The following is an 11,393-nucleotide window of genomic DNA, read 5'->3' as shown; positions in this document are numbered from 1 at the left end:
ACCTCCCTGGCAACAGGAATGCACTTATTTTTTGGCCACTCTGTATAGAAGTTCGTTAATTACTGTGTCGCATGGTTACATCGCTTACATCTCTGTTGGACGGCCATTACGGCCATTTGTCTCCATGCAAACGTAGTCTCAGTTTTCCTGCCCGGATAAGGATATTATGACATAGTAGCTCATTATTGCCGAGGGCAGAAGAGAAGGCATTGCCAAAAAAGTCTTGAGTCAGAAAATACCCTGTTTCGCTGTGGTATACTATAGAGGTTAGTGCTTTTCTCAAATCACCATATTTAAAATTAAAATATATGTATTAACATTGCACATTACAATGCAAAAGTCTTTACACCATTCATACACTGAGAAAAATTTGCTACTTATGAAGCTAAAAATTGTAAGTAGCTTGCAATTTGCTACTTACTACGGGTGCAGCATACTTAATACAGCTGCCGCATACTGCTTAATGGTGCAAGCTACTTACGCGTTTAGGAGATACACAATGTTGCGTACGGGCATTGCAATATTGTACGTATAATGTCAGCGCCTACGTAATAAGTATGTTATACCCGTACAATACGTAGTTGTTTAAGGAACTTGAATGTAAGTAGCTGCCACCATTACCCATACATATTCGGGTACATTATCCAGTTCAACCTCCTACTTATAAGTAGCTTATACCTTTATAATAAGTAGTTTTCAACAGAACATGAACATAAGTAGAAAACATATTTATTCATACATGTGTTGGTTATCATATCCAGTTGTTTAAACGTACACCTCCTACTTATTTAAAGGCTTTACTTACACGATATCCGTATCTTTACGAATACGTAGGCGAGTTGCGAGAGTTGTAATACAAATACGACCTACTATACAGTCCCATGATGAGTAAATATGCCGATTCATTATACGTGTGCGGTCTACTGTTAAACATGTAGCAGCTACGTATCTTACGTAGCCCATGCCAGCACGTAAGGACCCAGTCACCTGACGCTAGCACGCAAGCTACGTAAAATACGTGGACAGTGCCATGATGAGTAAATATACCGATTCATTATACGTGTGCGGTCTACTGTTATACATGTAGCAGCTACGTATCTTACGTAGCCCATGCCAGTACGTAAGGACCCAGTCACCTGATGCTAGCACGCAAGCTACGTAAAATACGTAGACAGTGCCATGATCAGTAAATATGCATATTCATTATACGTGTGCGGTCTACTGTTATATATGTAGCAGCTACATGTCTTACGTAGCCCATGCCAGTACGTAAGGACCCAGTTACCTGACGCTAGCACGCAATCTACGTAAAATACGTAGACAGTGCCATGATGAGTAAATATACCGATTCATTATACGTGTGCAGTCTACTGTTATACATGTAGCAGCTACGTATCTTACGTAGCCCATGCCAGTACGTAAGGACCCAGTCACCTGATTCTAGCACGCAAGCTACGTAAAATACGTAGACAGTGCCATGATGACTAAATATGCATATTCATTACACGTGTGCGGTCTACTGTTATACATGTAGCAGCTACGTATGTTACGTAGCCCATGCCAGTACGTAAGGACCCAGTCACCTGATGCTAGCACGAAAGCTACGTAAAATACGTAGACAGTGCCATGATGAGTGAATATGCCGAGTCATTATACGCGTGCGGTCTACTGTTATACATGTAGCAGCTACGTATGTTACGTAGCCCATACCAGTACGTAAGGACCCAGTCACCTGATGCTAGCACGCAAGCTAAGTAAAATACGTAGACAGTGCCATGATGAGTAAATATGCATATTCATTATACGTGTGCAGTCTACTGTTATACATGTAGCAGCTACGTATCTTACGTAGCTCATGCAGTACGTAAGGACCCAGTCACCTGATGCTAGCACGCAAGCTACATAAAATACGTAGACAGTGCCATGATGAGTGAATATGCCGATTCATTATACGTGTGCGGTCTACTGTTATACATGTAGCAGCTACGTATCTTACGTAGCCCATGCCAGTACGTAAGGACCCAGTCACCTGATGCTAGCACGCAAGCTACGTAAAATACGTAGACAGTGCCATGATGAGTAAATATGCATATTCATTATACGTGTGCAGTCTACTGTTATACATGTAGCAGCTACGTATCTTACGTAGCTCATGCCAGTACGTAAGGACCCAGTCACCTGATGCTAGCACGCAAGCTACGTAAAATACGTAGACAGTGCCATGATGAGTGAATATGCCGATTCATTATACGTGTGCAGTCTACTGTTATACATGTAGCAGCTACGTATCTTACGTAGTTCATGCCAGTACGTAAGGACCCAGTCACCTGATGCTAGCACGCAAGCTACGTAAAATACGTAGACAGTGCCATGATGAGTGAATATGCCGATTCATTATACGTGTGCGGTCTACTGTTATACATGAAGCAGCTACGTATCTTACGTAGCCCATGCCAGTACGTAAGGACCCAGTCACCTGATGCTAGCACGCAAGCTACGTAAAATACGTAGACAGTGCCATGATTAGTAAATATGCATATTCATTATACGTGTGCAGTCTACTGTTATACATGTAGCAGCTACTTATCTTACGTAGCTCATGCCAGTACGTAAGGACCCAGTCACCTGATGCAAGCACGCAAGCTACGTAAAATACGTAGACAGAGCCATGATGAGTAAATATGCCGATTCATTATACGTGTGCGGTCTACTGTTATACATGTAGCAGCTACGTATGTTACGTAGCCCATTCCAGTACGTAAGGACCCAGTCACCTGATGCTAGCACGCAAGCTAAGTAAAATACGTAGACAGTGCCATGATGAGTAAATATGCATATTCATTATACGTGTGCAGTCTACTGTTATACATGTAGCAGCTACGTATCTTACGTAGCTCATGCCAGTACGTAAGGACCCAGTCACCTGATGCTAGCACGCAAGCTACATAAAATACGTAGACAGTGCCACGATGAGTGAATATGCCGATTCATTATACGTGTGCGGTCTACTGTTATACATGTAGCAGCTACGTATCTTACGTAGCCCATGCCAGTACGTAAGGACCCAGGCACCTGATGCTAGCACGCAAGCTACGTAAAATACGTAGACAGTGCCATGATGAGTGAATATGCCGATTCATTATACGTGTGCGGTCTACTGTTATACATGTAGCAGCTACGTATCTTACGTAGCCCATGCCAGTACGTAAGGACCCAGTCACCTGATGCTAGCACGCAAGCTACGTAAAATACGTAGACAGTGCCATGATGAGTAAATATGCATATTCATTATACGTGTGCAGTCTACTGTTATACATGTAGCAGCTACGTATCTTACGTAGCTCATGCCAGTACGTAAATACCCAGTCACCTGATGCTAGCACGCAAGCTACGTAAAATACGTAGACAGTGCCATGATGAGTGAATATGCCGATTCATTATACGTGTGCGGTCTACTGTTATACATGTAGCAGCTACGTATCTTATGTAGCCCATGCCAGTACGTAAGGACCCAGTCACCTGATGCTAGCACGCAAGCTACGTAAAATACGTAGACAGTGCCATGATTAGTAAATATGCATATTCATTATACGTGTGCAGTCTACTGTTATACATGTAGCAGCTACTTATCTTACGTAGCTCATGCCAGTACGTAAGGACCCAGTCACCTGATGCAAGCACGCAAGCTACGTAAAATACGTAGACAGTGCCATGATGAGTAAATATGCCGATTCATTATACGTGTGCGGTCTACTGTTAAACATGTAGCACCTACGCGTCTTACGTAGCCCATGCCAGTACGTAAGGACCCAGTCACCTGATGCTAGCACGCAAGCTACGTAAAATACGTAAACAGTGCCATGATGAGTAAATATGCATATTCATTATACGTGTGCGGTCTACTGTTATACATGTAGCAGCTACGTATGTTACGTAGCCCATGTCAGTACGTAAGGACCCAGTCACCTGATGCTAGCACGAAAGCTACGTAAAATACGTAGACAGTGCCATGATGAGTGAATATGCCGAGTCATTATACGTGTGCGGTCTACTGTTATACATGTAGCAGCTACGTATCTTACGTAGCCCATGCCAGTACGTAAGGACCCAGGCACCTGATGCTAGCACGCAAGCTACGTAAAATACGTAGACAGTGCCATGATGAGTGAATATGCCGATTCATTATACGTGTGCGGTCTACTGTTATACATGTAGCAGCTACGTATCTTACGTAGCCCATGCCAGTACGTAAGGACCCAGTCACCTGATGCTAGCACGCAAGCTACGTAAAATACGTAGACAGTGCCATGATGAGTAAATATGCATATTCATTATACGTGTGCAGTCTACTGTTATACATGTAGCAGCTACGTATCTTACGTAGCTCATGCCAGTACGTAAATACCCAGTCACCTGATGCTAGCACGCAAGCTACGTAAAATACGTAGACAGTGCCATGATGAGTGAATATGCCGATTCATTATACGTGTGCGGTCTACTGTTATACATGTAGCAGCTACGTATCTTATGTAGCCCATGCCAGTACGTAAGGACCCAGTCACCTGATGCTAGCACGCAAGCTACGTAAAATACGTAGACAGTGCCATGATTAGTAAATATGCATATTCATTATACGTGTGCAGTCTACTGTTATACATGTAGCAGCTACTTATCTTACGTAGCTCATGCCAGTACGTAAGGACCCAGTCACCTGATGCAAGCACGCAAGCTACGTAAAATACGTAGACAGTGCCATGATGAGTAAATATGCCGATTCATTATACGTGTGCGGTCTACTGTTAAACATGTAGCACCTACGCGTCTTACGTAGCCCATGCCAGTACGTAAGGACCCAGTCACCTGATGCTAGCACGCAAGCTACGTAAAATACGTAAACAGTGCCATGATGAGTAAATATGCATATTCATTATACGTGTGCGGTCTACTGTTATACATGTAGCAGCTACGTATGTTACGTAGCCCATGTCAGTACGTAAGGACCCAGTCACCTGATGCTAGCACGAAAGCTACGTAAAATACGTAGACAGTGCCATGATGAGTGAATATGCCGAGTCATTATACGTGTGCGGTCTACTGTTATACATGTAGCAGCTACGTATGTTACGTAGCCCATGCCAGTACGTAAGGATCCAGTCACCTGATGCTAGCACGCAAGCTACGTAAAATACGTAGACAGTGCCATGATGAGTGAATATGCCGATTCACTATACGTGTGCGGTCTACTGTTATACATGTAGCAGCTACCTATCTTACGTAGCCCATGCCAGTACGTAAGGACCTAGACACCTGACGCCAGCACGCAAATTACGTAAAATACGTAGACAGTGCCATGATGAGTAAATATACCGATTCATTATACGTGTGAGGTCTACTGTCATACATGTAGCAGCTACGTATCTTACGTAGCTCATGCCAGTATGTAAGGACCCAGTCACCTGATGCTAGCACGCAAGCTACGTGTAATACGTAGACAGTGCCATGATGAGTGAATATGCCGATTCATTATACGTGTGCGGTCTACTGTTATACATGTAGCAGCTACCTATCTTACGTAGCCCATGCCAGTACGTAAGGACCTAGACACCTGACGCCAGCACGCAAGTTACGTAAAATACGTAGACAGTGCCATGATGAGTAAATATACCGATTCATTATAAGTGTGCGGTCTACTGTTATACATGTAGCAGCTACGTATGTTACGTAGCCCATGCCAGTACGTAAGGACCCAGTCACCTGATGCTAGCACGCAAGCTACGTAAAATACGTAGACAGTGCCATGATGAGTAAATATGCATATTCATTATACGTGTGCAGTCTACTGTTATACATGTAGCAGCTTCTTATCTTACGTAGCTCATGCCAGTACGTAAGGACCCAGTCACCTGATGCTAGCACGCAAGCTACGTATAATACGTAGACAGTGCCATGATTAGTAAATATGCATATTCATTATACGTCTGCGGTCTACTGTTATACATGTAGCAGCTGCGTATCTTATGTAGCCCATGCCAGTACGTAAGGACCCAGTCACCTGACGCTAGCACGCAAGCTACGTATAATACGTAGACAGTGCCATGATTAGTAAATATGCATATTCATTATACGTGTGCAGTCTACTGTTATACATGTAGCAGCTACGTCTCTTACGTAGCCCATACTAGCACGTAAGGAGCCAGTCACCTGTTGCTAGTACGCAAGCTACGTAAAATACTTACACAGTGCCATGATGAGTAAATGGGTATCGTCTTGGGTCGTCCCATTAGGTTTTTGCCAAGTTCTTAAATTAGTCCTATTCTGCTTTCGTCACCCATTCTACATTCGTCACTTTTGTCGGTGGGCTTTCTCATCTTTGGTCATATTTGTTGTTTGCCTTTTTCTTATTCCGACCCATTCCGGTATTCTTCATTATCTTGTTTGGGCATGTTCGATGTTAGTCTATCTCGTATTCAGTCTCATTCATTATTCGTAATTTTTCTTCGACACGTTCGATATTGGTCCCATTCGGTTATTGACAAGTTCTTAATTTGTCTTATTCTGTATTCTGTCATATTCTTCATTCGTCACTTTCGCTGGTAGTCTTTGTCATCTTTGGCCATATTTGTTGATTGTCTTTTTCCCAGTGTGGTTATCAATTTCATCATCCCTTCCCTCCCGTGAGCGTCATAGAAGTCGCCCTGAAGAAGGTTGACAGCAGTTACCAAAGCTTTAATCAGTCTGAAACTATCTAAGTAGCCATACTACTGTGCCCTGGTCTAAGACCAGGCACGGCACGACGTAGTAAGCCCCGTGTCCCCGTTTTGGATTAATCTGCCCTACATGTGTATTGTTTAGGATACATTTAATTAATATTTAAGTATAAGGATTATTGTTTATGGAATCAAAACAAAAAACAAGACAAATAGTAAATGGGACGAATATCGAATGGGACGAATATCGATCGGGACGAATATCGAACGGGACGAATATTTATCGTGACAAATAGAGAATGTGTCCAAATTTCAAAAGATCCTAAATAATAAAAATACGAAATTAGAATAAGACCAAAGACGATATTACGAATAACGAATGAGACTTAAAAAAGAAATTGACTAACATCGAACATGCCCAAAGAAGATGATGACGAATACCGGAATAAGCCGAAATAAGAAAAAGGCAAACAACCAAGTATAACCAAATATGAAAAAGACCACCGATGAACTTGACGAATGTAGAATGGGTGACGAAAGCAGAATGGGACTAATTTAAGAACTTGACAAAAAACTAATGGGACGACCCAAGAGTATACCAGTAAATGGGTCATTCCACCGTTTCGGGTGTTACACTTGAACTCATAAAATAAGGTTTTATTCGATATTGTAACAGGAACTAGGAGGTTAAACTATTGATTCATCTACTACTTTGATAATATTTTCTTTTCCTGAACACACATAATTTAAAGTATAAGAGCAATAACGAGAGACTCACTAAAAAGTAGCTGCTTCGGGTGTTACGTGAATTGGCCTATAACTTCTGACCATCAGTACCAAAATGCATAAATTAGCGAATTTTCTCAAGTAACCTCCAGTTTTATTTATGTCAAGTAATAATAGTCCTGATAGTCTACTGAAACACTAAAGTAACACTTAGTATCACTTTTTATTTAATTTTAATATAATAAATTACCTGTTTCGGGTGTTACTCATGGTTCGTTTCGGGTGTTACGAGTACGAAATTAAGACAGATTTATACGAAATCACGGCTCATTTTATTGAAAATATTGTCTTTTTAATAAATTCGATTAAAAACATAAGTATTAAATGCTGAATTATTATAAAATACATTAGTCTTAACAATAAAAAGTGTTTCTCGTAGATATCATAATTATTTTTCTTTCAATGCGAATATTTCCTAAAATATTCCCTTAATCAAAAAATGGTTGATGGTGACACCTATTCATTTTGAGAAATCTATCCAACGACACCCCACTAGGGATTGCAATCCGGATTATTCGAACTTCGAAAATCCGGATTATCCGCCAATTTTTCAATCCGTTTCTAAATCCGGATTTTTAAACCCAAATCCGAATTTTCGGATTTTTTGTTTAACTATTATACAATTGCTTTTTGCACCGTTAAAATGTTCTGATTACTGCAAATACACGTCAAGCGGGTAGAGGGGGGGTTGCCTGGCTCACTCACTATAAGTATTATAAAGGCGAAAGTGTGTCTGTCTGACTGTCTGTCTGTTACCTCTTCACGCTTAAGCCGCTGAACCGATTTAGTTGAAATTTGGTATAGAGATAGTTCGAGTCCCGGGGAAAATCAGGGAAATCATCCCTGAAGAGAGTGCAAAGGCGGGTGGACTTGAAAGAGTTAATGAATTGCCTAATAATTGAAGTAAGCAATGCGCGAATTGAATGATTGCTATTAGCATTATCCAGGCGCTATAACTACTTTAGCTGCTGTCACTAATTCCACGCAGACGAAGTCGCGGGCAAAAGCTAGTATTTCAATATTTTCGCTAGGATTTTTGATTGTTTAGTACAAAAATCAACTTTATTTAAATATAATAAGGTTGACATATATGTAGCGGAGTAGTAGAACTTCTGCGATTGTAGCTCAACTATGCGATGCTAGATGGGCTATCTTCAATAATAAAAAACGTAGATGCAATTTCGACATGATTTCCTTTACTGTAAAGTTCAAATTATTGTAAAGGGCTCATAGGTTAATCTCTTTCGAAATAAAAAAATATGGCCAAACATCCTTTACATAGATAGCGTTGCGTTTGTAGTAGTGTGCATGTTCGCTACATAAGTTTCCAGGCCGCAGAGAAGCATTATATATTTGTTGATGGCGAAGACTTATGCCTGGAAGATTGAGGCCTGTCTGCCCATGCTGATGCTAGCTCTGAGCTTATTGCATTGCCTTTCTTGGAACTCTTCAACGTACTTTCGGTCGTTGGTCCATTTGTCTCTTAGGATGTATTTCTGGTCTGTGTAGACTTTGGTAAAATGACATTCGGTGTACGTGTTCAGTGGGCATGCTAAGGGTTATATTTGCAAAAACCCAGGCCTTGAGTTTGGTTAATGCTTGAGAGCGCCATGTGCATTTGGCCTGTTTTGTGAGCATATTATGTAGACGCACTGCTTGCCACCATTTGAATATTGTCTTTAGAGCTCTTTGCATTAGATTGGATATCGTGTGGAGGTAGTGGCCTTTTATAAAAGAAAAGAAGAAGTTTTGAGTAGAAACGATGTTAGACAATTAATGGACTGACGGAATTAGGCTGTTAGTAGTTGTCCTTTTTCCCTGCTTTTGGTATGAAGTTTACCTTGACCCGAGTCCATTTATCTGGTACGATTCGCCACGTGAAACTTGCTCGGAATATAAGGGTCAGATGCAGATTGCTGTAAACGCGCCGCCGATTTAAATGGTTTACATTTTTCCAATGCCCATTTATTTTGTTTGGTCTAAAGGTGTTTGTTGCTATATTCCAGTCGATATTGCGTGCCCTGTGGATTCGAGAATTCCTATGGGTGCAAAGCTGTGTATTACTGGTTGAGTACGAACAGGGGGAAGGGGGTGTCTCTGAGCAAGTTCCTCTTCCGTGTTCATAAATGTGCCATCTGGTATTTAAGGAGACCGAGATAGTTGGTTGGTGTCTTGGAGAGTATTATGTAAGTTCTTGCTCCTTTATGAGTTTGGGCAATATCTTCACAGAACCACAGTGTAAAAAGTAACAGTGAACCGACGCCTTTGATGTTTGCGTAAATGCAGACACCGCATAAGAACACAGTAGGGTTGTCACAGACTTTTACACAACTGCCCATAAGACGAAGAACATTTCAAATAAGATCCGCTAGTCCTGTAAGTAGTACCGAGCTACTAACAATGGCGATGTATGCAACTCCGATGCGCGTGAGGAGTGCCTCGCACCCCGTACGATTCCCCTGTCTAGACGGAACCTTCTCCATGACCTAATGTTTGCCTCCCTGATTTGTTTATTATATTCAGTCAATGCTCTATGATACCCGTGGTACCATACCCATTCTGTTAACAATTAAAATAGACCAATTCCAAAACCTTGTTCTGTTGTGATCTGTTCTGTTGTAACTTGTTCTGTTCTAACCTGTTCTGTTGTGACCTGTTCTGTTCTAACCTGATCTATTATGATCTGTTCTGTTGTGACCTGTTTTGTTGCCTCGCGCATCCGAATGTCATTTTACCAAACTCTACACAGACCAGAAATACCTCCTAAGAGACAAATGGACCAACGACCGAAAGTACGTTGAAGAGTTCCAAGAAAGGCAATGCAATAAGCTCAGAGCTGGCATCAGCATGGGCAGACAGGCCTCAATCTTCCTTGCTTGGGATTAGGATTTTAACACATCTCTACCACTGCCACTAAAATGACGCCGCATTACCGGTACCGCGTTAGCGCGTTACATGTTTCCCCGCGATACCTGGGCGGATCTAGAGTGAAACAATAGCTAATCCGTGAGGTGCGGTTCTGGTTGTCCTTTTTTCTTCTTGATTAGCTCTCGGCGCTGTCATGTTTCGCGACGAAATATGTAACGGGGTACTGCGATATAGGCCTGCCTCAATAAATTGCTCTGAATGAAGTCTTAGCATATAAGATAATATTTGTAACTGACGATTCGAAAGTGCTTGTTGCTAAGCCTACTCAATAAAGAATATTTTGACTTTGACTTAGGTTCCGCAACTTCCGCAGTGGGGATGTGCTAAAACCCCCAAGAAATTTTGATCTCAGTGTTGTGACTGTAGGATTCTTAATTAAAATTATTAAAGAAGATATTTTTTTGTTTCCAAGTTGCTTTTGTTATTGATATAATATAACTGTGTAATTAATATAACTTGTTATTTGATCATAAGACTATTACAGTAAATAAAAAGACTAATTTCTTATTAGAAAATCGTTTTTTTTTTATTTATTCCTGGTACCAAGAAAACATTCCCTAAATCCGGATTTTATCCGAAGTTCTTTTGTTATTGATATAATATAACTGTGTAATTAATATAACTTGTTATTTGATCATAAGACTATTACAGTAAATAAAAAGACTAATTTCTTATTAGAAAGTCGTTTTTTTTAATTTATTCCTGGTACCAAGAAAACATTCCCTAAATCCGGATTTTATCCGAAGTTCGGATTTCGGCGTGAAAATTATCCGAAAATCCGGATTTTGTAAAATAGATTCGGATTTGCAATCCCTACACCCCACATCATAGGATTAAAGGCGAAAATAAATAAAAAATATGTTGTACAGGAGCTACCCTAAAAAAATTTTTTTTTGTCATTTTTGTGTTACTACTTTGTCGCCATGATTGATTTATGTATCCATGCCCAATTTCAGCTTTCTAGCACTAACC

The 11,393-nt window shown here is 40.9% G+C and overlaps 1 protein-coding gene across 1 annotated transcript in view; it reads right to left on the bottom strand.

Moving 5' to 3' along the window:
• Positions 1 to 308: 308 nt before the first annotated feature.
• LOC134796396 (tyrosine-protein kinase receptor Tie-1-like) overlaps positions 309 to 11,393 on the bottom strand; it is a 34,435-nt gene continuing 23,350 nt past the window's right edge. Inside the window, exon 5 of the mRNA XM_063768593.1 lies at positions 309 to 341. The gene's annotated coding sequence lies outside the window, so the exon portion shown is untranslated. The remainder of the gene's footprint in view (positions 342 to 11,393) is intronic.

Source organism: Cydia splendana, chromosome 13 (genome assembly GCF_910591565.1).
Source record: "Cydia splendana chromosome 13, ilCydSple1.2, whole genome shotgun sequence".
NCBI classification, from domain to species: domain Eukaryota; kingdom Metazoa; phylum Arthropoda; class Insecta; order Lepidoptera; family Tortricidae; genus Cydia; species Cydia splendana.
The sequence above is the reverse complement of the archived record's forward strand: the minus strand, read 5'-3'. Positions and strand labels throughout refer to the sequence as shown.